Raw genomic sequence first — 6,000 nt, 5'->3', positions numbered from 1 at the left:
TAATTGTTTATATATTTTGACTATACAATAGCACCATGTTAGCATTTTATTATTTTAAAAAAATCTCAATAATGTTTCTCAAAGTTTCATTTGAAAAGTACTAGGACATCAGAAAATCTTCAACGGCAGGTTTTGACATTTTCTTGTTTTTTAATTTCAAAGAAACTATAAGAAAATGCTTTTTAAAATTATAATAAAAATATCTGAGTCATAAAACCAGTCTTTCCACTTAAAATGAGCTCATTTTTAGTCATCCAATAAAATATCATGTAATGAAAACTCATTTTAATTCCCCTTAAAACTGCATTTACATTAGTAAACAACTTTTTTTTTTACTTACAGCGAAATTGTATCTACAGTATATTATAACACAATGTTGAACACAAGATCTTGCTAACATGTTATACCGGAATTTTATTGTTATAGGATTGAAGGTGCTTTCAAAAACTATGTGGTATAGACTTTAACTTCCAAAATAAAGTCACTAAATTTCAATTTCCAAAGTGAATTCTATAGAACACAAGTGCCACTGTTTTCTTTTGTTTTGTTTTGACATGTTTTGTGTTTTGGGGGTTTTTCAGTACAAAGGATAATTTCCAGGGGCAACTACGTTTAGGAAATTCTTTGTTAATATTAAACTGGCTCAAAACTGATCTTCTTCAAACAACATATTCTCTAAAATTATTTATACTATATAATAATTTATACTATATAATGTGACTGAATTTCTAGCCTCGGAAGGTTTACATAGGGATTAAATTCACATTTTGAGGAAAATAGCCTTCCTTGTCTGGAAAAATCACGTGGCAGGTGCAGGGTCAAGGACTTCCCTGAGGCAGAGCCACAGTCTCCTTCCACAATTTTCTTCCAAAGCAGTGAAAGACATTAACAACTGCCACCACAGAGGGCCTTCTCCAATCCTTATAAGTGAGCTTAATTCTTAACTTTAGTTCAGAGAATTGAATTTAAAATCGTATCAATCGATAAACTTACATCTTTTAATTTAAAACAATGTCATATACTATAGTATTACTATTATCATTTTGAGTTGTAAATTATTCAGGAGAGAATTGCTAAAGCCTCCTGGGATTTTTTAAATAAGTAATTAAATTGCACTAAGACAAAAAAAATCTAATCTTTATTTTAAACTGCAAAGTGGATCATGACAATAATCTTTGAACAACCAAAGGGCTGTTTGTTGGACAGGTGAAAAATTAGAGAAAATCATTTGTCTTCCATACCATAGGAACATGTTATTTGTAAAGTTAAATATACATTGTCTCAAATGTTCTTTCACTCACTTCCATGCCTCAAAAGCATGACTTTTGTACATAACAACATTCATCAGTTGATTAGCAACAACCGCTTACATGAAACCACAGTGCAAAAAATGTGGTTACAAACTACCAAGACAAAAAATGAAAAGAAAAAAACACTTCCTATTTTTCAGCTTTATAAAAGGTGAAAGGGTGTGGTTAACAAAATAATGTACTTTAAAATAGCCAGAGTAGTGCTGAGACAACTAAACTCATCAAAGTTTGTTTGAAAATATGTTGTAATATCTTTTTAAATGGATATTTTCTAAAATAAGGTGTTTTATTACATGAAGAGTTGAGCCTAGGGCATCACATGTGAGAATTAAAAGTTGCCATATAATTTCTGAAGGCCTCATCCTACCTAGAAGAGCAGAAAGCACTGATCAACTAGAAGAAAAAGTAGAGTCTGATCAATTGGAAGAGGTAAATTGAGAAAATAGAAAATTCATAGTTAAATTTTGAGCAGATGTTTTAAAAAGAAGAAAGGTCTCTAAAGAGAGAAAAGAAGAGAAAACGAAGAAAAATGCAAAGAGAACAGAAAACTATAATAAAGGGATTAAAAATAGATTTATATCAAATATGTGTTTGTTTAATTATTTTCCCTTCCCCCCTAAAAATACTACTTTGAAAGGAAAGTTAGCTAACGAACGGAAAATACAAAGTGTGACCACCCGAAAAATACAGAATTGAAACTTTAGTATCACCAAACTAGCTCTTTTGCTTCTCAATAATATGCCATGCCCAGCATTTCTGGAACACAGTGAGTACCTGATCTGCCATTTTATCTGCTATCTGATTCCATGACTCACCTCTCGCTCCTTCTACCACTGCATGGTGGTATCCACAGTGGAGCACACTGGTTTCAGAACACTAGAAGTACAGCTTTAGGAGCAGAAGATTCCTAGTCTACAGGCAGTATAGAGAGATAACGAGAATTTTGTACTCTCCAGTGTAGTAATTAATTCAGGCAAGGATCATCAACGGATGCTAAAACCTTGAACTCAAAGTATTGCTCCACAGATAGCTTATCAATTAAAAAGTAGAAAGTTTACCTTTACAATGAAGAAGTCTGGCAGTAACTATACTAATCAAGTGACTAAACTCAGTATCGCCAACAATGGAGCAACCTGTCATTCACCTGTGTACTCTTCCTGCCAAAAATACTTTAACCTAAATTTAATTATGAGAAAACAATTAAACAAATACAAAATTCGGAACACTTTTTATTACAAGTGACCTAGACTCTTCAGAAAAAAATAATAGCATGAAAGCAAAAAAAAAAAAAAAAAAGAGTGGGAAACTATTCTGTAAAAAGATATGAAAGATATCATACTCAAATGCTATACATAATCCTAGACTGGTTCCTACAAAGAAAAACAATACAGCTATAAGTGACATTTGGTGACAGTTATGGAAATTTAAATATAGATGTTATATTAGATGATGGTTTGGATTATTATTATTAGTTTTTTTAGGTACAAAAAGATGTGTTTTTTAGGAGAATATCCTTAATCATTTTTTAAACAAATTTCAACTTTAATTTTAGATTCAGGGAGTATGTGTGCAGGTTTGTTACATGGGTAAATTGTGTGATGCTGAGGTTTGGGGTACAATTGATCCCATCACCCAGGTAGTAAGTAGTTAAGTTTTCAAACTTCCCCCCCACAGTAGTCCCCAGTGTCCATTGTTGCCGTCTTTATGTCCATGTGGACCCAATGTTTAGCTCGCACTTATAAATGAGAATAGGCTTTCTCATTTATGGTTTCCTGTTTCTGCATGAATTTGTTTAGGATAATGGCCTGTAGCTGCATCCATATTGCTAAAAAGGACATGATTTAGTTATTTTTATGGTTGCATAGTATTCCATGGTGTATGTGGGTATACATATACAGCATATATACATATATACGTGTGTGTGTATGTGTGTGTGTATGTGTGTATGTGTATATATATATGTACATATATATGTAATATTTTCTGGCTGGGCGTGGTGGCTCATGCCTGTAATCCCAGCACTTTGGGAGCCCAGGTGGGCAAATCACGAGGTAAGGACTTCGAGACCAGCCTGGCCAACATGGTGAAATCCCATCTCTACTAAAAATACAAAAAATTAGCTGGGTATGGTGACAGGCATCTGTAATCCCAGTTACTTGGGAGGCTGAGGCAGGAGAATCTCTTGAACCCAGGAGGCAGAGGTTGCAGTGAGCCGAGATCGTGCCACTGCACTCCAGCCCGGGTAACAGTACGAGACTTCGTCTCCAAAAAAAAAAAAAGTATACACACACACACACACACACATTTATATATACACACACATATATATGTATTTATATATACATATATATACACATATATACATATACACACACACACACACACACACACACACACATAGTGTTTTATCCAGTCCACCATTGATGGGCACCTAGGTTGATTCTATGACTTTGCTATTATAAATAGTGCTATGATAAACAACCGATTCCATGTGTATTTTTGGTAGAACAATTTATTTTCTTTTGGATATATACCCAGTAATAGGATTGCTGGGTCAAGTGGTGGTTCTTTTTTAAGTTCTTTGAGAAATCTCCAAACTCCTTTCTACAGTGGCTGAACTAATTTACATTCCCACCAACAGTGTATAAGTGTTCTCTTTTCTCTGCAGCCTCACTGGCATCTATTGTTTTTTGACTTTTTAATAATTAGCCATTCTGACTAGTGTGAGATGATATCTCATTGTGGTTTTGGTTTACATTTCTTCTGATTAATGATGTGGAGCACTTTTTCATGTTTGTTGACCAATTGTGTGCCTTCTTTTGGGAAGCGTCCATTCTGTCTTTTGACTTCTTTTTAATGTGGTTATTTGCTTTTGGCTTACTGAGTTACTTAAATTTCTTATAGATACTAGATATTAGACCTTTGTTGGATGCAGAGTTTGCAAATATTTTCTCTCATTCTGTGAATTGTCCGTTTACTCTGTTTATAGTTTTTGTTTTTGTTTTGCTGTACAGAAGCTCCTTAGTTTAATTAGGTCTCATTTGTCCATTTTTATTTATGCTGCAATTGCTTAATCATAAATTTTTTCCCAAGGTCAATGGCCAGAATAATGTCTCCTATGTTTTCTTCTAGGATTCTAATAGTTTGAGGTCTTACATTTAAAGCTTTAATCAACCTTGAGTTAATTTTTGTATATGGTGAAAGGTAGGTATCCAGTTTTATTCCTTTGCATATTGCTAGCTAGCTATCCCAGCACCATTTATTGAATAGGAAGTCCTTTCCTCATTGCTTATTTTGGAGAGTTTTGTCCAAGATCAGATGGTTGTAGGTGTGTGACTTTATTTATGGGTTCTCTAGAATGCTCTTATTCTTAAGGGATGCAGGTTAAACATACTTGGATGTGACAGAATTCCTGCAATTTACTTTTTAAAAAGTCACTAAAAAACTCCTGTGTGTGTTTGTGTGTATGTGTATGTGTGTGTGTTTGTAAGGACATAAATCAAATGTGGCACAATAATCAGTTAGTGAAACAGGTTAAAAGTATGCTGTGTTCATTGTACTATGCTATTCTAACATTTTTGTAAGTTTTTAAATGATCAGTGAAAAGTTGGGTGGCAGGGAATATTGAGAAATTGTTGGCCTTGAAGTCAGAGAACCTGGAAGTTGAATTCATGTTTTTATCTTGGGCAAGCCACTTCTGACTTCTGAGTATGAAAGGGATAACCTCACTGACCTATTCCATAAGACTGCTGTGAGGATAACAATCTAGGCCCAGGGGTATTTGTAAACTAAAAATCACTGCAGGGTTCTCAACCTGGAGTCCAAGGACAGAAGACATATTCCATGAACTTGGATGGGAATCTCACTACCCTCTAACTGCAATTTAACATTTCCTTCAATTACACACATTAGCATAAGTTAACATGTCATCTATTTATTCATAGTAACAGCTCAATATTGTTAGCTCTGTTATGATTACAGTTAATTTTCTTAAGTTGCACAAGTGACAGTCATGAAAAACATGAGTCAGCAACAGAGCTCTTACAATCTTACATCCTCTTTTTTCTTCCATATCTAAAGGACACACCTACTCTGAGCCAATACTATGTGAAAGATACTATACCGTTGACTCATATTTTCCATGGCCCTCACTTGTGCAACTTAAAAAACCAAATTGTAATAACAGAGCTAACTCAATGTGTTCAAAACTGAACTCCTGATCTTCCCCCTAAAAAAACTGCTCACTCAAAGCTTCTCCCATGATGGCATACCAACAGTCCAGGTGCTCAAGTCAAAAACTTTAGAGTCATCCTTGACTTTTCTTTTTTCTACCCTACCTCTAATCCTTTAGGAAATTCTGTTGGCGCTACCTTTAAAATATGTAAAAATCTAACGATTTCCCACCACGAATACTGCTACTGCTCTAGTCCAAGCCACCACTATCTTTCACCCAAAGACTAATACAACAGCCTCCTAAGCAGGTACCCTGCTTCTTCACTTGAGTCTATTCTCTCTGTAAATAATTATCCTTTTAAAATATGTCACATCATCCATTCTCCTTTGTAAAACTTTGCAATGGTTCCCATTTCTCTCAGAGTAGAAACCAAAGTCCTTCCAATGATCTCAAGAACCCATATGATCTGACTTCCCTTTATCACTGTAACCTCAACTCCTACCTATCTCTCCCTGT

Source organism: Pongo pygmaeus, chromosome 10, assembly GCF_028885625.2.
Source record: "Pongo pygmaeus isolate AG05252 chromosome 10, NHGRI_mPonPyg2-v2.0_pri, whole genome shotgun sequence".
NCBI classification, from domain to species: domain Eukaryota; kingdom Metazoa; phylum Chordata; class Mammalia; order Primates; family Hominidae; genus Pongo; species Pongo pygmaeus.
The sequence above is the reverse complement of the archived record's forward strand: the minus strand, read 5'-3'. Positions refer to the sequence as shown.